This window comes from Globicephala melas, chromosome 16, assembly GCF_963455315.2.
Source record: "Globicephala melas chromosome 16, mGloMel1.2, whole genome shotgun sequence".
NCBI lineage: Eukaryota > Metazoa > Chordata > Mammalia > Artiodactyla > Delphinidae > Globicephala > Globicephala melas.
The window spans coordinates 19,580,000-19,604,109 of record NC_083329.1 but is presented as its reverse complement, the minus strand read 5'-3'; the positions used below and the strand labels follow the sequence as shown (position 1 = coordinate 19,604,109).

The window sequence follows — 24,110 nt, the reverse complement described above, 5'->3', positions numbered from 1 at the left end:
GGAATCTATTTCTAGGAATTCTTTATTTTTATCTTCATTTCTTCAATGAGAACTGATGTGCCAGTTCACTGGTACTCAAATATGACTTTTCTTTGAAGTCATCTAGGAAGCTTAAAAAAATACTGATGTTTGGGTCTCACCCCCAAGATTCTGATTTAAATGGAATGGGATGCAGCCTGGGATTTTTAAAATCTCCTCATGTGATTCTGTTTTGCAGTAAAGTTTTAAAATCACTGCTACTATTCAGTACAACAAAACTAGACAAAGCAATTTTTAAAATATATCCTTCACAGTTGTGACTAGTTTAAGTTCAGAGAGGGCAGGAAGCTTGTACTCCACTGTGTCTCAAACATGTAAACTGGTATCTAGTGCAGGGTAGGCACTCAGAGAATACTTTTTGCTGAATGAAAGAATATGCTGAAGAGTTAGTGTAATTTATTTAAAGAACAAACCATTTAAGCATCAATTCTTTGAAATAATCTGAACTATAAGAACTTGTGATAAGTTAGTGATAAAACAAGGATCCTTTTTGTGTGTGTGTGTGTAAGAAAAACTGAAACTAGACATTTATTTTTTTTAATATATATAAAAATCCCTGCATGAATATAAAGTGCAAATAGGTTCTTATCATTCCCCTTAAGCCTATTTGCACTTGAGATAACCCCCTGGGGCAAAATGATTATCCCACTAAGGCTAACTCCTACCATGTGAAACATTTCCATGGTTTAGTTGTTTTCTCCTTTATCTCTTGAAAAAGATTTTTTTCTGCTTGCTGTATTCATGTATTTTGCTTCTCGTGTGTGTGTGTGTGTGTGTGTGTGTGTGTGTGTGTGCGCGCGCGCGCGTGCGTGTGTGTGTTTTAATAAAGGCTGTGCTCTGTCTCCTTTCTTCAGGAAACACCTTTTTTTCTGTGTGATACAGTCAGTTTTTGTCATTTCCACTTTAATGTGAACTAAGAAGTCATCCTTTTCCTGTGAAAAGGAAATTTCCCAGCTGTTCATAAATTGTGGAGCCTGTGGTGGCAGAGGGCAAAATCTCAGAAAGAGTTCCTTCTCTCCATTCCACATGTTTTTTTCATTGCTTTTTCCATACAGCTGATCTTTTCATTTCTAATGTGTACCATCTAATTGACAAGATGGTGACTTCCTGTTTGACTTCCTGTTTGAGAGTGAGCTCTGTTTTTGTGTGTCAGACCCATGGTGATAACACTTTGTAAGGATTGTGGCAACACTGGTGTGCTCTCCTCCTGTTGATTTAAAAGGTAAGCTGGGAAAATCAAGCAATTAAAAGGGGTATTCTTTTGAAAGTAATTCTATAGTGTTTTCTTGGTTAAAATGCTCACCGCTTCCTCCCTTCTCTAAGCACACCCATTTGAGCACATCCCTATTTCCTTTGTTTTGAGCCTGTCTTATTTATATACGCAGAATTACCATTTGGAATATGATCTCCTGTTGATTCACTTGAGCACCTCTTATCAGCATCCAAGTATCCAGCTAACTGACTTTTTCAGTATCAAACCCATTCTAAAGTGCAGCTATGTATAAAATAGATAACTAATGAGAGCATACTGTATAGCACAGGGAACTCTGCTTAATGCACTGTGGTGACCTGAATGGGAAGGAAGTCCAAAAGGGAGGGGGTATATGTATATGTATGGCTATTTCATTTTGCTGTACAGTAGAAACTAACACAACATTGTAAAGCGACTATACTCCAATAAAAATTAACTAAAAAAAAATCAAGTGGAGCTATAGGAAGGATCTGCTGTACTACTGCTAAATTACCATTGGTCCCAGATATACCGTTGCTTTTGCTCATGCTGCTGCTAGTGCCTAGAACACTCTCTCACTGCTTCTTTGCTTGGCTAACTCTTATCCTTTTAAATTATAATTTATAAATCAAATATATATAATTTATAAGTCTCATAAACATTGTATATATTATAATCACATGTTAGCTCCACTATGAAATGCTCCCTTTTCCACCTCTGTTGCCCTGGACCTGGGTTAGGTGTCTTGTTTGTGAGCTTACATAGTGTCCTGCAAAGGATATGAAAGGAAATTCTATTTTTTTTAGCTATATTTTGATGCCATGGAAACAACTTTCAGAAATGGGAAACTAAAGATCATTCATACAAATATGAATTTCTTAAGAGCCAAGGCTGGTTTTGTCATTCTTACTACAACCTCTTTCCTCAGAGGAGTAAAACCAACATAGGTTTTTTATTTGGGGACGTCATGGTTAAAGGTTATTCTTGTGGACTCTCAAAAATACTTGTCATCCATAGACTACTGACACTTCATCAAGGCTATTTGAATGGGTGTGTTCAACACAGGCCTGGTCAAAGGGTGAGTGTGTGCTGAATATGTGAAGGGAAGGGAATAGAATTGGGGCTTGGGAATATTTATACTTTTTAGATTGCTACTTCCTGTTCAGCTAAGGAGAGTCCTATAACTTTGCTGTTAGCTAAGGAGATAGTCCCGTAAGCTTGACAGATCACAGCTGTATCCTGTACTTTGTGTGAAAATATATTTGCTTTCCCTCCTGTTCATTTTTCTAATTTCTTAATATATTAAAGTTTATTCCAGTGTTGCATGGAGCAAGGGGTTGGATATATGCCCAGATTAGAATGTGAACATGAGTAAAATACTGGGTTAGAGGCAGAGAGTGAATTAAATATGGAATATGTGTGCTGCAAAGACTGAATGACAAGGAGAAACCCCTTCTGAATAAATTTTTTTAAAGAAGGTCCCAAGAACATTTAGAAGTTTTCATGCTATAATTGAAGCAGTTCTATTTCTTTTATAAACCAGACAATTCCTTTACAAAGAACTAAATACTTGCTCTGTATTGTAACTATTCTACCACTTTATTCTCTCTTAAAGCTTCAGAACAACCTCAGGATATTACACCTTTCATCTTACCATCCTAAAAATCTTTGATTGCCACTGGAACAATGCTAATTACCCAGAGGTCCTTCCTTCTTTGGGATTTATATTCTAATGTCTGTTACACTGATAAGTTGCTCTCAACAGTGCAAATTCATTTTTTGACATTAAACAGATAGCTTGGAAATGTTTTTCAGTATCTCATCTCAGTTGGGATGGAATGGTTCATTGATGATTCAGCAGAATGACAATCAACAAGTTCCATAGGAAAGAGGATTCCAATTTGAGCATTCTTTCCTTAATGGCAACTTTAACTTTTATGGTAAGAGTGGAAAGAGTACTGGCCTGAAGTCAGGAGATGAGTACTCTGTGTGACCTTAGGTAGCAGCCTTAGGGCCCTGAATTCTCACAGGTGAAAAGAGAGAATTGGACTAGATGACCTTAAAGGTCCCTTCAGGTGTATTTTACATTTTGGGAGCATTAGTTCTCTGCTAGAACAAAGTGCAGCTGTCTCTCTCATTATGTTAATGGCTATTTCTCCAAACACCCACTATATCATATGAAAGATGAAAAGAAGGTAAGCCAGTTGAGCTTTTTGATTTAGAAGGAGGAAGCCACAGTGTTCCAGATGGTTAGGCCCATCCAGCAGAGCCACAAACTACAGCCAAAGTAGACTCAGGTAAGGCTGATGGCCTCCTGACACTGTAGGTAGTGGACTGGTGGTAGGGGCTAATGGATTGACTTATTCAGTGACACTCACTTTTATTGGAGTAGGACATTGCAGAAAAGGATTGTCTTCTTTTTCACTTACTGCTAGTTGGCCTTGGGGAAGTCTAAGTGAGAGAATTGACTGGAGTTAAGCCTTCCTTTGGGAACACAGAATGAGAGCATCTTCAAGAAGTATTTTTATAAGGAGTGAAGCAAATTGGTGCTATACTTCACACAGAGTAAACTTCCTGTAATGCACATAGTTGCTGTAATACACAGATGAAATCCAGGTGCTTGTAGAGAAATAAGGAATATCCATTTGTATGGAGATCTACCATAGCAAATAGACTGGATTAATGAAGGATTAACTTTGCTTTTTTAAAATATATATATTTATTTATTTTATTGAGATATAATTGACATACAACACTGTTAGTTTTAGGTATACAGCATAATGATTCAATATTTGTATATGCTTTTTTTTGCTACAGAGAGGAGGCTTTTCTCTCTTTTAAATTGTTTTAATTTTTTCAAGTATAAGTTAAACATAACATAGAAAAATGCACAAATCATAAGATACTACAGCTTGGTGAATATACACAGAGTGAACCCTGTGTAACCTCACCTAGATCAAGAAACGGAACACCAGGAACACCCTGATATGCCTTCTCAGGCGTTTCCTCCTCCCTGCAAGGTAGCTGTAATCCTGACGTACCATAGCTTAGCGTTGCTTCCTTCTGAGTTTTGTATTAATGGAATTACTCACTGTCTACTCTTTTGTATCTGGCTTCTTTTGCTCAACAATTTTTTCCCCATGTTGTTGCATGTAACAATAGTTCATTCTCATTGTGTGTATTCCATTACATGAACATACAATAATCTACCCATTTTGTTGATGGCCATTCAGATTGCTTCCAGTTTTTAGCTATTAAAAACAATTCTGCCATGAACATTTTTGTGTTGTTTTTGGTGTTCCTATGTATGTTTTTCTGTTGAATCTGTTCCTGGGAGAGGAGTGGCTGGATTACAGGGCAGGTGTGTGTCCAGCTTTTGTAGATAATGCCAAACAATTTTCTAAAATATCTGTACTAATTGCACGAGGACTTGTAGTGTTCAGGAGTCCCAGATGCTCCACATCCTTGCCGATACTTGATATTAACAGCCTATGGTGTTTGTTTTCATTTTAACCTTATTGGTAGATAGCAGTATCTCATTATGATTCTAATTTGTATTTTCCTGATGACTAATGATGTTGGGCACTTCTTTATGTATTTATTGGTCATTTAGATACTCTCTTTTGTGAAGTGCCTGTTCAGATCTTTTACTAATAGGCAGAATTAGGGTGTCATGTTTTATTAGTACTGACTTTAGTGGTTTTGAAAATATTCTAGACAAAGGTAATAGCTCTCCCCTTCTGACCAATATAAGGATCTTAAAACAGTTTAACTCTTATTCTCCATTCCAATCTTACGTGATGGGGTTTTAGTTCTTGTTTTTAACCCCCTACATTTGTTGTTGGAATTGTTTTATATAACATTTTTGAAATTACTCACTTGTTTACTAGTTTCTTCCCTCACTCCTTCTTCCATCTCAGCTCTTCCTTCCAGTTTTCTTTCTGAAATTAATCCTTTGAAAGTTCCTTTAATGAGCTTATCGAACACTTTAGTGAGACAGTGTTTTATTTTAATTACTCTTGATAGTTTTGTTCGATATGCAGTTCTAGACTGACAGTTATCTTCTCTCAGCACTTTGTAAATATTATTTCTGTCTTACATGACATATATTTATTTTTTCTTTTGACATCTACTGCAAATCTAATTGTCAGTCCTTCAGATGATTTGTCTCTGGACAGCTGTGGAAAACTTCTAGGCATGATCTCCTCGAACATGACCTCTGTCCTATTTCCTCTTTAGGAATTCCAGTACGTTGGACTTCTTTATTTTCTATGTTTCTTAGCCTCTCTTTTACATATTCCATCTCTCTGTGCTTCAGTCTGGCTAGTTTTTTCAAATCTGTATTCCAGCTTATTCTCTTTCCACTTGGGTCTAGTCTACTGTTTATTCCATTCATTACGTTTTTTTCAATTATTCAGTAGTTTTTCAAATCTATTGGTCTTTATAACAACTTGTTTCTTTCTCATGCTTCTAATTCTATCTTTAAGGATTTTGAACATGGTAAAGATACTCATTTTACAGTCTATGTCTCAGTATTCTATTGTCCGCAGTTCTGGGCATGGGGGAGGTGTCAAATTCTATTCTGTTGTTTCTGCTGACTTTTGTTTAATGTGGTTAGTTTACGCATGTGCTTTGTAATTCTGAATTTTTAACTTGGCAGGATTTTATCTGTGGGAATCCTTAGGTGGCCCACTTTTGAGAGCACCTTTCTCCAAATATATCTGTTTCCTTTACGCCAGGTGTCTGGTGGGGGTGTAAGACCACTTCAGGTTATTCTTTTGGCGTGGGGTTTTGTGGCCCATGATGGTGTGTAAATTCAAATCCCGAGTTCTTGGGAGGATAGACCTGTTGTTACAGATTCTCAGGAGAGGTTTTTCTTTTCCCACTCAGTGCTCTGGAGAAGACAGATAAGGCTTTTTGGTGGTTGTTTGTGTGTGTGTGTTTTAAATTCCCTCTGTTTGTGGACAGATTGTTTTTGTTGTTGTTGTTGTTGTTTTGGTCTACCTTTTTTTTTTTTTTAATTTTATTTATTTATTTATGGCTGTGTTGGCTCTTTGTTTCTGTGCGAGGGTTTCTCCAGTTGCGGCAAGTGGGGGCCACTCCTCATCGCGGTGCGCGGGCCTCTCACTATCGCGGCCTCTCTTGTTGCGGAGCACAGGCTCCAGACGCGCAGGCTCAGTAATTATGACTCACGGGGCTAGTTGCTCCACGGTATGTGGGATCTTCGCAGACCAGGGCTCGAACCCGTGTCCCCTGCATTGGCAGGCAGATTCTCAACCACTGCGCCACCAGGGAAGCCTCCTGGTCGACCTTTTAACTGAGGGTATTACCCTTCAGGATTCTGACTTTTGAGGGGAGGGTGGTGGCAGGGCGGTCTAATAACAACTCCCTGCTTTCTGGAAAGAACTCTCTTTCTGTCTACCCCTGTAAGTTGTGACTTGAAGAAAACCTGATTTCTGATTTAGCAGTTTTTTCTTCATAACACCGTTTTCAGAAGACTAGGCAACTTCTACTTTTTCCTTTTGATCCAATTTACCCTGGTAAATTGATTGACTATGATTAGGAATTCTTTCATAAGTTTTAAGCTGTTTGTATTGCTTTGTGATGTAATTAAATGTCTAGTTTTTTTGAAATTACTGAAATAAAAGTATTTCCGGGCTTCCCTGGTGGCGCAGTGGTTGAGAGTCCGCCTGCCGATGCAGGGGACACGGGTTCGTGCCCCGGTCTGGGAAGATCCCACATGCCGCGGAGCGGCTGGGCCCGTGAGCCATGGCCACTGAGCCTGCACGTCCGGAGCCTGTGCTCCGCAACGGGAGAGGCCACAACAGTGAGAGGCCCGCATACCGCAAAAAAAAAAAAAAAAAAAAAAGTATTTCCATGAGTATTTCTTAATAGTGGTATGATCTATGTAATGACTTTATATTGAGAGAGGTTTGCTCCTTTGAGCCCTATCTACAAATTTTTGTTGTTCAATCGAGTCAGAATGCTAAAGCTGCAGCTGGTTGCTCTGTTCTGACTGTACTAAAAACACTGGTCTAGGTGCTCTGATGGCTTAACTGGTTTATCAGGTACATCTTTTGTGTCATGACAAAGGCAAACACTTGACTATACAGTATCCCTTTTCCAATTCCTGTAGGAAGGTATTCATTAATGCCTAGACGAATGAAGAGATGTGATTAATGGAGTAAATCATCTGCAAAAAGCTTGAAATATCTCTTATTCAGCTTTCATTTCTGAGAGTGTAGCAAATGTAATAAATAGCTGTTAAACTTTAAATTGAAGAAAGTAATTTGCTTGTGGTAGAAGGCCTACCCAAAATCCGTTCTGTAATTTGTAGCCACATGATTGAAAAATATAGTAGTAAATGTATATTATCTTATTGCTTCCCACTTCCAGTTTTTTTTTTTTTTTTTTTAACAGCAACTCCAAAGGTACTGTTTGGGCCTTCTTTTTCCCCTCCCTCTCCCCTTTTTATTTAAAACATCATGTCATTTATTATATTGGACCAGCAGGAATCAGTTTAAAGGACTTGAGAGCTGTTTTAGATTAATGGCTTGGCAACTTGGAAATAGCCCACTGGAGTCACAGTCCTGCTTATCTTGGAGTAAGTTTTTAAAACTCAGCCATTGAGAATTGTTTCTGTAAGCTGCCAAATCAAAAGTTGGATTGAGGAAAAACTACACTGATCCACACCCCCCCAAATTCTCATCAGTATACTTTGCCGGCATCTTGTTGTCTGAAGGATGGTGTAGTCCACAGGATAAAAAGCTTTATCATGACAATCCATAAATGACGTGGCCCTGGATTTACATGGACTTTATAGTGTTTTTCCTCAAAGGTCTCAATTTTTCATTTTCATATATAAGGTAGTTACTTCTCTTTTTCGTTTAATAGTTTTAAAAATGATAGCCATTTATTATATCCTACCTTTTTCTATATTAGAAAAACACCCCTTTTTCCTTCTCCCATTTGTAGGATTGCTCAACCTTTCAGTTAAACAAAACCAAAATTGTTCACTTGCTCAGTGTTCCACCCCCTTGAATAAGCCGCATAGCTCCATGTGGGTGTGCCGGCCTCAGACTGCTGCGACAGTTACATGATCCTCCTTATCTCTTGGCTCCGTAGTTTTCTCTTCATCTACTGTCTTAGCTCCTCCTTTTTCCTCTTCCACCCAGTTTTTATACTGCTCTAGTCACCTCCCTTCTCAAAGGCTCAAGAGCAGTTCTCATAAGGTTTTGTTTTTCCCTTTTCTCTCAATATTTTGAGGAAGTTACTTACACACTGTCCAAAGATACATGTTTCATTGCGAAATTCCTACACTAGGATTAAACCTCTTAGTTCAAACATTTTGCAGGAGGTCTTTATTTTCTTTTTTGTCAGAGCTTAGGTATTATATGTGTGAATTCATGAATATAAAGTACAGATAGTGCTTGCTTTATGTAAAATATGTGCTCTAAAAAATTGGCTGTATCCTAATATATTAAATGCAGGGGAGATTACTATTTAAAAGAACCTGGCAAAGGAATCTTTAGAATAAAGAAGTCACATAATATAAGTAATCCTACTTTAATTTTTCTGTTTTAGATTTTTTTCACTCAGGCTGTCGTATAGTGTGCGTTGTAAATGATCTTCATAATACTCTCCATAAAAATGGGAGATTTGTTACTTATGTGTACTTTGATGTGGAAACATATCTTAAATTTTAACTTTACGGCATTTTCACATCAATAGTAACTTGATCAAAATGGGTGGTCTGTTCTCAGCAATTTAACATGGCATTCTTTTCACCTTTCATCAGATTAGCCAAATTTTCCAACCACGTATGTATCAGCATCTTTCTGGGCCAGTGAACTTGAGCATTTAGGTGCCTTACAAACACAATGCTTGTGATCAGTTGTGTTTTTCTTTTTTTTCCTAGCCCCTCCCATTGAATCAACCATGCTTTATGCTTGATACCATTAAGGCTTTGAGCTCATAGGGTGTGGTATATCTGTGCCAGGTTGACCAAGTCTTTGTTTACTGACCTTTGTGTTAACCTAGGGCATTCTTAAGCCTCCTTTCATGATGATACGGTGGCAGATTGCAGTTGGACTGGCTTCAAGATAATTGGTCTTACTTATTTCTAAGTCATTGGTTAGTGCAGTGTTAAGAACAAGCATTGTTCCAAGAAAGGATATAAATGGCTTTTGAGTTTCTTTTCTTAGCATGCAAATCAAAAGATTAGAGTGAAAGCAAAAGCACATGGTACAAAACTGTATGGTTTGCTAGTAGATTGTAGGGTTCCTCTAGCTTAAATTATACGAACCACTGTTAAGCTGTTAACTAGTGACAATTTTGATTTCCTTTTTGTATTAATGGATCTGTAATACTTTTATTCAAAGTAAAACCATGTGATAAAGGACAGGTTTATTAAGTATGCTGCTTTGCATACCTGTCTGCCCCCCACCCCTCATACCTACTCATCCTTTTAAGACCAGACTCCAGTGTAACTTCTCAGGAATCTTTCATATTGGCTCCTTTCTGAGTTTGTAATACATCTATAATAATACAGTGTACTATATAAATTTTTAAGAAACTGTCTCTCCCTTCTTCCTCCCCAAACCCACTAAGTTGCTAGTATTTTAGAATCAGGGATCATGTCTCATTCATGTCTTGCATTCTCCAACTGTACCACCTCCTCAGTTGTAGCACATGATAGGTGTTGAATGAGTTGTTGTTCAAAGAATAAATGAATTTAAGCAGAAAAGTAGAGAAATTAGTTGATGAATTGACTAACCAACTTAGAATTTAAAGATAATTTTTTAAAATCTAAAATCAGAATAGATTAAAATCAGTATAGTATAGATTTGGCACAGAACAAGTTGATATCCTCCAACTTTAGTAATATTTGGGGACAGGAAGTATGATGCAGTAAACTGAAGTGTCTCCAGATGCAAAGAAGAGATGTGTTTATAGGCTACTTTTGGTTTTGTGTTTGTTTTTATTTTAATTAAACCTCCTATCATGCTGTCAGTTTGCCTGAGGAAATAGAAAGTTGGCAAATCCACCAACCACCCATGGATACTTTCACTGAGGCATTGAGGAATGGGAGTGAAGATGGGGAGAAAATTCCTAAACCTGTCTCTTGCCCTGTCTTGGAAAGAGCTTATGATGGAATTTGGTGACTCAAAGCTGTTTTAGTTTTAGAGGATGGGATGTGGTTCTTGTCATGGATGGGCAGCACATGCTCTAGAGCAGCAGTCCCCAACCTTTGTGGCACCAGGGGCTGGTTTCCTGGAAGACAATTTTTCCACAGACCGTGGGGTTGGGGGAGGGGGATGATTCAGGCAGTAATGCCAGAGATGGGGAGCAGCAGATGAAGCTTTGCTCACTCGCCCACCGCTCACCCCCTGCTGTGAGGCCTGGTTCCTAACAGGCCACGGATGCTAGACCCCTGCTCCAGAACTTGATCTTGGAGAAGTGAGATTGTTAGTCCTGTAAATCCTGTGATTTGTCAGCTTGGCCTCCTACCTATCTTATTAGCAGTCTTTGAAGCTAAGTACTTGAATCTGGAAGGAAGAGAATACTTAAATGCCCCAAGATTAAAAAAAAATTTGGTATGTCTTTTTTTTTTACTGGGTAAGTCGTTTGAAATATGACGCGTATTTTTCCAACTAAAGAGTTTTTTCCTCATATTTAGAAAAAGCAACAATTAAAAAATGGCTGCATAGTCCCATACCCTTAGATGGTGCAGATCAAAACAGAAGTAATACTTTTAACAAGAAATTGCATGTGTCATGAATGTTTCGTATGTTGCATGGCCATATTACATTTCATTTTTGCTTGTTTTCTGTTCTGTTTTTGGACTCTTTCTCAAAGCAAAAATTATTTGTGAATGCAGGTTTTTTAATAGCACGTAAATATTTATTCTTCACTTTTTTCTGTGGCTGTTTTTTTTTTTTTTCTTTTCGTGTAGTCTTTGCCATCTTTTAAGAGGTGGTTAATGAAATGCATTGTTTTTGGAAGTATTATGCCATAGTTGAGTCAAAGTCACATTTTTTTCCACTTGGAATTTGGCAACCTTCAGATTCAATATAAGCTCACTAGTTCGGTTAATTTTTGTTTTAAATTGGGATCATGCCTAATCTTTAGACCCAATGTTTTACTGAATTTCAGCCTCAGCTCCATTAGACTTAACTCGCCAATCATTGTATGTTATGTTGAATACATTTCTTTTTAATCCAGAAAAAAAGACCTGTTTTGAACATTAACCAAGTCTCAGTTATCCCCAACCTTTTCTATAATATGACTTTTTTATAATTGCTTCCTCTTTAAATCCTGTATTACCTCTTTTGACAGATAACCATCTATCAAATATTAAATAGGCAAAGGACATTATTCATTTACCATCCATAATATTTTTTGAACTTGCCCTGTGCTAGGTCCTGAGGGACCCTGCCTTGCAGGTTCTCACAGCACATGTGAGAACTATATCCATGAACAGCCAATTGTGAGCCAGTGTAATGAGTGCTATGTTGGAGGTAAGCCAGAGGGCTGTGGGACTTGAGGCTTTAAACTTCAAGGTGGAGGCTTCTAGGAAGCTTCCTTCATAAATCCATCTTTGCAAGGGAGGCAAAACCAGGGTATTCCTAAAGGAGAAACTACAGAATGTAGCCAGAGATGCCTGCAGACAAGAGTTCATTTCATCAACTTGGTGAGGCTCTCATTATCTTCTGAAGCATGAACACCATGGTCAGCATTTTTATCCATGTTGTATTATCACTTCGGAGAACAATTAGTTTGGGGGAAAAAAAACCATGCCGAGAGTAAGAGCTACTCTTTCGCACTCCTACGTGTTCTAGGGCCATCTCTGGCTTATGTTTCATGACTCCGGGCGGCGACCTGTTCTGTGAAGATAACTCCTACGTAGAAGTCACACGCCTCTTATCACCTCAGCTTTGGTTTGTTTTTTGTCTAGGCCTTTTTTTCTGCCATTGATTTTTGCTCCCTCTGTTGAATCTCTTGTACTATTTAGTTGCCCCTCAACTGTTTGGGTCTTCTTTAATGCAGAGCCTCCCCACGCGGTGTGTGAAGTAGGCCTAATATGAAAATGACTTGCAATGAAACATCACTACTCTGCTTTTTATCTCCATTGCCACTAGCTGTGTGACCTTATTTGCTTAACCTCCTTGAGTCTCAGTATTCTCATCTATAAAAGGAACGTAATAGTACTGCCTGATAGGGTTGTCGTGGGTGGTGCATGGGATAAGTATATACAACACACAGCACACTGAATTATTCCAGTGGCACTTCAGCTGCTTAGTGGCAGTCACTTCTCTGAGAACACAAAAGTTTACACACAATTGGCTTTTAATCTTTTCTAAATTTCATGCCTTTTAATATGCCCTGTGATCATCTCCCTGCCCCCCATTTTTCTGGCACTTTGCTTTCCTTTTTTGGTGAGTGTTCAGACTTAGTTGTTTTGCTACTTTGACCATAACCAGGCATATCCATTCAGCAAATACTTGTGGATGGTTTCAGTGTGCTAAGCTCTGTGCTAGGCTTTGGGATGCAGAGGCGCTCCCATTCAAGTAGGGGAAACACATGGAAGCAGCCAGCTGGGATGAGGAGTTCTGTAATGCTGTTATTTAAAGCGTTATGGAAACACAGATGAAGGAGCTTTAAATTTGTTCTGAGTAGATCAGGAAAGTACGTTAGATTTTAACTGGACCTTCTCTTTTGGTGGATAAAAGGAAGATCAGTCCAGACAGAGGGAGCCGTTTATACAAAGACAGATAAGGATATAAGGTACATATGGTCACTATGAAGTCAAAAGTCTGTGCTTCTCTCCCCCCACCACTCCAGTTCTGTCATAAAGACAAACAGAAAAGGAGTAGCCTTTGTTTTTTTTTTTTAGATGTGAAAAACGGCTTGCCTCAGTGCTGTTATTTTCTTTGCATATATATGCAAAATGAGAGCAAATGTCGGGGTAGCACAAGGACTTAGAAGCAATATGTGAAAGTGCATATTCTTGAACTGTGCTTCGTACTGTCAGTTTTCCCTCCACTTCCTGTGTTTCCTTCCTTTGATCACTTACAATATGCTGGGCACTTTACAAATGTTATCTCTTTTAATCCATAAAACTTTATGAATTAAGATTTTCCTTGTTTTGCAGATGAGAAAACTGAGACTCAAAGGAGTTTAAAAAAAACAAAACCGAAAAACTTGTTTAAGATGTATAGCCTGTAAGTGGTTGAGCGCTTCCTCTGAACCAGCATTATCTCCAAAGTTTGTTCTCCTCACCCTAAAATGAAGTGTAGAGCTGCTGCCTAAAAGCCTTAGACTAGGCCCACCCAGTAAATTACTGAGTAGTTGGATGACTGGTACAGGCAGCCAAAGCTTTCTAAGTTTTGTTTCCTTCACCTAAGAAATTGAGTAATTGGAGCAGATGAGTCTACACTTCCTTTTAAGTTTATGATTTCTTCTTTGGCTCCTTCCATCTATTTGGTTCATATCTGATCACTTTGTTCAGCCAAGTGTAAGTTATGTGATGTAGTGGAGAATGTTCTGATGCACAGGTTGCGAAGGCATGACTACTTGGAGTTGTTTAAAATCACTTTTAAAATCAAAATAGTGATTGCCTCTGGGAATGTGGGAGAAGGGGATTGCCTGGGAAGAGGCATGAGAGAACTTTTCTGGGATGAAGGTAATGTTCTATATTTTGACAGGAGTTGGGGTTATACAAGTGTACACTTACATTTCTGTATTTCATTGTATGTACGTTTTACATAAAAGAAAAAAGCGATAAACAAATACTGAACTCTAGGTAATGATATGTATGCTGAAGTATTTGGGGGAAGTATACTAATGCTTGTAATTTACTTTAAATGCACGAAAGGTGAGGTAGGTTAATGGATGGAAAGAGGAATGGGTAGTTGAAGAGATATGTGATAAAATAAGTATAGTACAGTGTTAATGATAGAATCTAGCTAGTGCCTACATGGTGCTTACTGTAAAATTCTTTCAAATTTGCTGTATATGTAAAATTTTTAAGACTAAAATAGTAAATCCATATATATTAGTATTAAATATTATCATAATTGTTGAGGGAAAAAATCACTTTAAATATGAGCTGGCAATTTCGTATCTCCAGCCTCCTCTCCTGAATGGTCTTTGTTAATGCTACCCAAGACTCTAGTTAGACTATCATGAGTTTAAGTGACCTGATTTCAACAGCTCAGAGAGACCTTTTCTTTCCTCAGCCAGCCTTGTAGGTGAGGAAGTTCCTTCCCTTAGACATTTCAAACTAGTCTGTGTCCTACAGAGCTGAAGTTTGCCAAGCAAAGCTCGTCTCTGTGGCTGTTTGAGTCACTAATAGTTATACCATATTTCTATAAGTTAGTGTCACCATCAGCCAAAGGTTAAACTTTTCTTCTCCTCCCCTTTCCTACCCCAGATATATCCTCGATCAGATGGTGTTTGTTAAGGAAAAAACCCTTTTTTTGGTTTTGTGCTTTGTTTTCAGTCTACCACTTGTTTGAGATGCCTTCTATTTCTTTAACAAATCACACTTCGTGCTTTCACAGCACTTTAGTTGGAGACAGCTTCTCATTGTGCTGGTTTGAGTTCTGGCACTTGAGAGCATCTTCATTCTGAAGATTACAGAATGTCTCTCTCATACTTGGAGCAGAGAGCTTTTCTTCTTTTCACTGGTTAAGCCCTATCCCCTACTGGTGCCCAAATTGAGTGTGCCATCCAAGTTGTGCTTGAAAATATACTGGCGTTAGGAGTACATGAACTCTTGTGCAGCAAAAGGGGAGAGGGGTGGTGCTTAGAACAATGAATTCAATCATGGGATACCTAGTTTCATATTAAAAAAAAACAGTAAAATAGCTTAAATATGTTTTGAATTATTTTGTTCTAAAAATGTCATCTTTTTCTTTTCTCTAACTTTCATGACAATAATTAACCACAAGTCATTTTACATACTGAAAACACAAGTTATTTGACTCACTGTATATTTGAAAATACAATGTAACAAAATGACATTTTACAAGACTTAAGTGAAACAGACATTTTGAGATAAAATTGGAGTTGGAGTGCAGGGAGAGAAGGGGATAGAATACTTCTTGAGTTGCACATGAGTCTCTGGCACTCAGTAGAGAGTATTTTTATTTAAAACCCACAAAACTGAATGGGAGAGGAAAGGAGAAATTTGATTACTTGACTGTTACACTAGAAGATTGGATCTGTAAATTTACCTGAATCCCTGAAACGGGCAGGTATTTGTAAGTGCCAAATAATGTCTGAACTAACCAAGAAAAACTTGCTTTTCTGCATGACTGGTGAAAGCATTGGTTCCCAACAACTTTGACGTTTATAAGGATTTTGTTTTGAGGACTAACTACACATTGGGCAAGCAGCTGTGTAGTCCAGAAAGTATTGGCTGGATTTAGTGTACTACGGGCATGTGGATTCCGAGCAATGTCACACCTTGTCTATGCCAATAAATCAGAGTGTCTATTCTTGTTACTAAATCTGATGTCATTGGCAGATTTTCCTCCTTATTGGTAGGGTGATATTCAGACAGGATAATTTTTTTGTGTGTATTTTCCTCTCTCTGTGATTGAGGTGTTTTTATGGTTTCTTTTTCTTTTCTTTCTTAGCTATGAAATAATACTGGCAAGTCCCAAGAAAACTAGATCTGGATTTCATTTTGTCTCTTCAACTCTGTGTGATCTTGCGCACATTCCTGACATGTTACAAACAGCTTGTGTCTCTGAATATGCAGTATCAATTTTCAGTGGTGAAAGCCCCAAAAGGAAACAGACTGATTCTTCCATGCACAAACAGCTGGGCAGTTGTGGATGGAATTAATTGCTGATATGTATTGGCTGTGTTTTTCTTCTCTTGTCATTTCCTTTGCAGCTGTGAAAGTGAAGTTTGACTTGAAAACAGACATTTCCAGCAGTGCAAATCCAGAAAGTATCAAGATGGGACTCTTCAAATGTAATATCCAACTGCTATCTTTGAGTTGTTCAGTTTGGGGGTTAGGTGGGCAAGAGCAAGGGATAGCAGCAGGCAATTCATAATTATGTATATGGATGAAAAACATAATTATATCAGGCACTTGGACTATGAAAGGAGGATTTTGGAATGGGTTAACTTATCATGGCAAGAGTGACCTCATAATCCAACAACAGACGAAATCAGTCAGCACCTACCCGCAGGATCCTGAAAGAGGGTGTTCTAGGCCATCTCTCAAAATATTGAAATATTCAATACTCCAGACTGATTTATTGTTCCAGTGTGAGGGAGTAGCAGTTGGAGAGGGTAATGTGACAACATGTATCATTAAAAATATTTTCCTAGTCTTCTCCCAAAGCTATTTCCATTATTTGTTTTAAATTCTATGTAAATGATTATATAGCTTATTTTTTACATGCTTGGGTATTCTACTGAGAAACCTATTTTTTTATTTCATGGGTTATAGGAGTTCCGTTAAAAGTAACTGTTGGTGCGTCTCTGAATGTGCATACAGAAAGTAGTATTGATTAAAATCATTCTGAACAATAATCGGATGTTTAATAATAGTTTCAATAACTGAAATTTTAAACGCTATTAAAGAGTTTTAGACAGTACGTATACATCCTCCTGAATATCTTATTTGGAAATAAATCAGAAAAAAATTAAAAATCAAAACTTATGGAATTATTTGCAGATGTGGGTGATTGCAAATTTTTTAAAGCATAGTATTCATATTAATGATTTTCATCAAAATAATTTCCCCTTTTATGTGTTTATTTCAATATTAAAGCATCAGTCAAATCCCTTATTTTTGAAGGCAGTTCTTGCTAATTAGTTGATAAGAAAATGCTTTTATTGTTTCTGTATTGCCAGGAAAACTAGAGCATTGGTAGAGAAGGATAAGTAATGCTTGATAATGTTCAGGTCCCCTGTCTTGGCCACCTAGGCCAAAGTCAAGTTCTAGAGCAGTGTTGCTGACACCTTGAGATATGCAGAAGCTGCTGTTGCTAAACTTAGCAGTTCGCATGGTTGGACTTCCTTTACAGTAGTCCACTTCCACCTAACATTCTGTTGGCTGAGCTGCGTGATCTACCTTGCATTTTATCTTTACTTTCCTCACGAAAAAGAAATGTCTATATTTCATTCCATGGCAGGAAAGCTGAACTTTCCCCCCATTTCTATGAAGAGGGTTTATTTAACCCAATTAATTTTGACTCTGAGGCACTGAAAAACGTTGTGGCAACATTAACGTGCCGTTTGCTCTCACTGAAGTTGGCCTGGGTGTGTTGTTTCCCCCAGAGTGGGCTCCACCCCTGCTCTAACCGCACTGTGTGGATATCTCACTGTTTAAAACAAAGTTCATTTTTAGGGCAGCATTGCATCAGAATTGCTACACAAAAACCAGCTTAAGATATGTGCGGCAGCTTCCATTCTTTTTAATAAGTAAGTACAAAATTGTCTATTGTAATACCGATAGCTCACAGCTTAGGGGGAAGCATAGATAAGATAGATGGTTAATTTTGTGCCAGCTGCTAGCAATGTGCAATATTCGTCTTGGGGAGGAGCTTGCGGCTTTATCACTCAATTAAATTTTTTCCTGTTAGTTTGCTTTTTACCCCTCTTGAACTGTTTACTGAATTGTTCTTAATTGTTTGGGGGATGACATTGACTAAGGAAAATACTGGTAGTCTCTCAAATGTGCTAATTATTTAAGATAAAAATGCTTAAAAATATTGCACTGAATTTATTGGACTCATTAATAGCATAATCTGGCAATACTGTATTTCGAGACATCGTGGCATGAACTCTGTGTGTAAGAGTGGGTTCATTGAATTAAAAAAAGGCAGCATCTAAAGAGCCTTTATTTCTGTCATAATGATGCTTTGTCCTTCTGCTGTTGGGTATTTGTCAGAGGAGTTGGGGAAGGCTGCAGCCCAGAGTTCTGCTCTGTGCCTTGTCTGTGCCTCTGTGTTCTTTCTAGAGTTTGTGACGTGAACGGTAAGTTGAACTATAGGAGATTGATTGTTATTCAGTGAGGTCCACATTCAGCAATATTTCTTTGCCAGTGGGGTCTAACCTTCTCACATGTTGGAGTTCTTTTTGTAGTTGGGTTTTAAATGCCTGTGAAGTGTTTAATTATGCACTGATCAAAGTGGGCATGTTGAGAGAGAGGTTGTGCTTTGTGATGTCTGTACTGTTGTCTTCCTCTCTTGCGTGTTCATTGTGTCCCCTTGTGGGGCAAACACACCCATTCAGTACAAGCAAGTTGAATCATTTGCCTTAGTTGAAATCTAAAGCTGCGGGTTGAAAACGGCAGATTTCTGTAAAGCTTGCAGGGGTGGCATTGTGTCATCCTTTCTGGACTTAAACATCCTATCATTTCCTTGCTTCAGCTTCCTCTTGGCTGAACTACTACTCTTTGGTAGTAGTAATGTGTTTAGCTATTTTCTAACATCACAAGGATATAAGAATAAAGTAAAAGCCTGATATAATAGAAAAAAGCACTAGCCTGGGAATTAAGAGGCTTTTACTTTGGACACTAGTTTCTTCACCTGTAAAATTAGGAATTTGGGTTAGCTCTCTAAGACCTTTTCCAGCTTAGAATACCCTAATTTTCTCGGTAAAAGACTCATGCCTATTCCAGAGATGCTAAAGGGAATGTATTAGATTTGAGAAAAAATGTTTAGATGTTAACCCAGAATCATTCTTACAAATGACATGAAAACTAAAGCTTTGCTTCAAATAAATTGTGTATATCAGAAATTTTGGAAATTTACTGTTTAATATCTGAGCGGTAGAATTAGTATATAAGTGATGTCCTCAACAAGAAAATAAATTTTCAAGCAGGAACTAGGTGAACCTCTTGCCACACGTGTTGTGTAGACATTTATTAAACATTGCCTATTATACTCAGTGTACAATTATTAGTTGTATAACCTTGGGTAAGTGGCTTTCAATCTTTTTTTTTTTTAATATATTTTGCGTCACGACCCAATACATGTACCACATACACACCACTTAATCTCTAAAATAAATTTCTCTTAACAGTGCAAAAAACATACTGCTATATTTTCTGTTCTGGTTTATTTTTTTTAAATGTGTTTCAATCCACTGAGCTAGATGACCTCTACTGTCCCTTTGAACTCTAGGAGAATATAGTTACTCCTAGACTTTTATAGTTGCTCCAGAGCAAAGCTTGCCAACTAGTTTGCTGTTAAATACTGACATTAGAAGATTTTCTAGATAGATTTTTATTTGGAAATTTTGTAGAAAGTCAATAGCCAATATCTAATAATACTCTATCTTATTTTTTTCTTGTAATAATTATGTAATACAGAGAGTGGGTTTTTTTTTTTTACTTAGCCCTATTATATGGCTGCCCCCAAACCCCCTCCTCTTTACTCCAGTATGCTATACAAATTTTATTTATGCACACTGTATTAGTGAAAACTAAAGTGACATGAAAAGGGTTAGGAAGTCTTTTCTAGAGAAATAAACTGTGTGTCACATAGATTAGATACAGAGTATCAAATTACCCTTGATAGACCCCATCTTTGTCTTCCTCAGGGTTTTCCCAGGGCTCTAGAGAAGTTCCCTTCTCTGCTTTAATGTACTTCTAAAAAGTATTAATTTTATAACTTAAAGAATGCACATGGTAAAAAGATGAAACAATATAAAGGGCATATGACAAAACGTCTCTTTCTTACCCTAATCTTTGAACGCTGTGCCCCAGTGGGGAGTTTCTTCTCTATTTTTCCGGAAAATTTCTGTGAATATGAGTGGACATCTTTTTTAAAAATCCAAATAAAATTATACTACACACACCATTATGTATCTGCCTCATTCTTTTTAATGGTTGTATGGTACTTCAGTGTATGGATGGGTATACTATAATTTATTTAATCATTCATCTTTTGATAGGTATCTGGATTATTTCCAAGTTGTTCCCTTTCTCCCCATCAGATATACTTAGGCTATCAGCCTTCCCTCCTACCTCCATTTTGGGACAGAACCCAGAACCTAGGTGCTACTGGAAAGGGGTGATAGTGCTGTGTGGAAATGGAAAAACCCCTCACCAGCTTCTCTTCCTCTGGCTAGAACACCAAAAGTAGGCCCCCACTGTCCCAGCCATTCATGAGTGGGTAAGACTGCCCTAGGAGTCATTTTTCAGCAGATTAATGAAATAACATTGGGTTCAAAGTCTGGTAACTGGCGTGTGAGATTGTGAGCCTGTCACTTAACCCCCTTGATCCTCAGTTTTACCATCTATTGAGTATAAAATGAAAGATTGGAATAGATGAGTTTTAATGTCCCTTCCAGCTGTAATAGTTACATAGTATTATTTTTAATATTGACTTAAGCTATATAACCCAAATTGTATGAAGTTTCTGTTATTTAAATTAAAAACATCTTTTGTGTATATTGTGTGGTCTGTAATTTGTTTGACCTGCCATATGGCCTAAGCTATTTGAAAGTTTAAGAATGTGGAAAAAAAAAAAGAGAGAGAGAGAGAAGTTAAATATTATACTATATTTTACATAAACTCTCCTTTTCTAAAAAATCACTTTCAAAACTATAAAATCCATTCCAGAAGTAAAAGCAAATCTTTTTATCAAGCTTGAATACTTGAGGAGAAGATTCTGAGGTGATGTTTGTTTTTAAAATGGATCTTTGTAATTTTCAATGAATCCAGCCATTCAGAGTTAATCCTGAGGGCTTTGAAACTTGGCTTCAGTCCCCTTGTTTAAATTGTTTTCACATTCTAGCCCTCTAATCCATCTCTCTGTTTCACTGAATGCTAAAATTGATGTTGCTTGACATAGCTAAAGTTTTCTGACTTGGTGCTGAGGAAGCAGCCTTAGAGGTGAACTGTGCACTACCATCCTGCCAGCAAAGTTATCAAGTTACACAGCAAAGTTATAAAGTAACCGAAGCAGGAATTTTTGCTGCATCACATGTAGGTTGTTTAACATTACCTGTTTCACAATTTTATTCTTATAATTCCATCAAACGACAACTATCCTGAAAGCAACATGGAATAAGAATTCATCGTTTGATTTATATAATTACAACAGGAAGATAAAAAGACATTTTCTTGGCCTGGAGGTAGGGGAGTCTGTGTGTTTTCATGCTGGTGACCCTAGCTTCTTAGCAGAAGGCTTGACATACCTTGAATAAGTATACTTCCCTAAAACCCAAGAGATTATTTGTTATCCAAATAATGCTAGAATTCTGTGTTAATTTTCATATCAATTGTTTGACATAGTTCAGTTTAGCAAAATGTGTTGAGGACCTTCTAAGAGGCAAGCACTGCATTAAAGGGTGGGAGTACCTAGATGACAGAGACAGTCTCACTGGAATGTACCAAAATGACAACTGTTCTTAGTTCTTCTATTGTTGGAGTTTTCCAGTATCCACTGGTAAGTGGAACTGGGCAGAGAAAGTTCTCCAAGTTTGAGTCTGTGAAAATAGATGGAAAAGAAGTACATTTTCAGTATTTAAAAAGGGGTACTAATGCCTTGTTAGGACAGTGTCAGTTACTCTGCTGTGTGTGGATCTGCTAGTGACATCAGTTTCTCACTAATCAAATTCTAAATGAAATAAACACATTTGCAATGTGTGGATTAATTGAGCCCCAATTTTTGCATACCATTGCAATTATTGTACCTCGTATATTATAATGGCTTAAACAATTGCTTGTATGAAACTAACCTTGAAAATGGTCACACTGTGTCTTTATGACACATCCCAATATCTTCTTTGTCATGTTACCTTATCCATTGTGGCATTTACGACTAAGGAAATTCTCTAGAGTCAGAAATATGCAGGATACTGCTGCCTACAGGATGTTGAACAAACTTTGTCTAAAATATTTGAAACCATTTTAGAAAAACAGTCCTATGATAGCAAAATCAGTCAAATAGACTGTAGTTTGAGCTGAAGCAGAAAGCCTTTTTAAACAAGAGGGAAGAAAAAGTCTAATCGTTACTCTGGTCTGTTATGTATGCAATCTCAGAAGGGACTGCTTTTTCTCCTTTAGAGCCCAACTTTTGGCTAGGGTCCTGTGACACACAGTGGGAATTCACTTCCTATCAGGAAACGCTGTTTTTCAATATATTATCTTGTTGAGACAACCACAGTGGACAATAGGCTATTAATGTATTAGAACAACAAGTGTCATAACTAAGCCAATATTTGCTTTGTTTTGAGTGTTGCCCTAAAAAAAAAAAGAAAAAAAAAACAAAACTTTGGCTGAACTTCAGAATACATTTGATCATCAGTAACTGCTCGGTACAAAAGCCATGACAGTCAAAGAGAACAAAGGAAAAAGTGCTTTAATAGTGGTGATGAACTTTTGCAGGTTTACTCTATTCACTTCCTATCCACAGAGAGACAAGAATAATTTAAATGATTTCAAATACAACTTTTGGGTATGAAAAAGTGTGCACTTAAAAGCCTGTTTTGAATTTTGGAAGCCACACCAAGAAACTGGTATAAAGAAAAAAAGCCTCCAACTCAAGTTCTCTTACAAAATACCAAACCTTCTTGTGAGATATATCACATTCAGTTTTGGATATTTATATTTAAAATGATTTGATAAAACTGCTTACTTGAGGACTGACAGCTTTTTAAAAGCTGTTACTTTCATAATGATTAAGAAGAAAACTCTATTCAGGGGGTGGTTAGTTAATATCAAGTCACTATTATTGATATAACTATGTGATAAGATACAATAAAATTTCAGATTTGGAAGGTAAGCCCAGAGGTCATCTATTTCAAACCACCTCATTTTATGCATCGTGAAACTCAGACCTTACCTCTTCATTGAGATCTTCCCTTACTATCTTAATCCATAATTCTGTTTATCAGCAATCCTCAACAACTCTTGGATATCTTATATTTATCTTTCATTTAGCATTTATCATAAACTGTTTTTTTTTTAATAAATTTGTTTATTTATTTATTTATGGCTGTGTTGGGTCTTGGTTGCTGTGCACGGGCTTTCCCTAGTTGCGGCGAGCGGGGGCTACTCTTTGTTGTCGGGCATGGGTTTCTCATTGCAGTGGCCTCTCTTGTTGAGGAGCATGGGCTCTAGGTGCACAGGCTTTAGTAGTTGTGGCATGTGGGCTCAGTAGTTGTGGCTTGCGGGCTCTAGAGGGCAGGCTCAGTAGTTGTAGTGCACGGGCTTAGTTGCTCTGCGGAATGTGGGATCTTCCCAGACCAGGGCTTGAACCTGTGGCCCCTGCATTTGCAGGCAGATTCTTAACCACTGTGCCACCAGGGAAGTCCCATAAACTGTTTTTTATTATCAGTTTTCTTCCCATGAGGTCAATAGAGAATTTTAGTAGAGAATTTTAGTTCTTAATAGTTAAAACTGGGAAGTCTTTAAGGGCAGAACCTAGATCTGTGCTTTATATCTCTTTATACTCTACCTAACAGCTGTATTAGTGTTTACTGATTGACTGGATAAGTAGTTTTTTGTTTATTTTAAGATGACATTTTGTAGCACCATTTGTATCTGGTCTCAGAACACAGCAGTAGGTATAGATTTTTTTTTATTACTCTTTTTATACCTTCATACTTTTTTGTGATTACTTTTTCATTACCTCAACCATCTTGGGTAGCTGGCCATTCTGATCAAACCATGATTAGCCCACTTTTCAAGAGTTGCTGTAGATTCTCTGCCCTAGTTTACTCTAAGACTAGAGAATAGGATATTATGAGTCAATAGCCCTACTCACCTCACTCAGTTTAATAAACCCTTATTGAGTATAACTGTGAGTAGACAGTGAAGAAAGGAAAAAGATGTTGGCCCAGATACTGGGGCAGAAAG

The 24,110-nt window shown here is 37.5% G+C and overlaps 1 protein-coding gene across 10 annotated transcripts in view; it reads left to right on the top strand.

Moving 5' to 3' along the window:
- Positions 1 to 24,110, top strand: part of ADD3 (adducin 3) — a 125,579-nt gene that overhangs the window by 51,996 nt on the left and 49,473 nt on the right. Inside the window, exon 1 of one of the 10 annotated variants that reach the window (XM_030842533.3) lies at positions 17,577 to 17,719. The exons of the other annotated variants lie outside the window; for them this stretch is intronic. The gene's annotated coding sequence lies outside the window, so the exon portion shown is untranslated. Of the gene's footprint in view, positions 1 to 17,576; positions 17,720 to 24,110 lie in introns of those variants that run through there. 10 annotated transcript variants of the gene reach the window in all.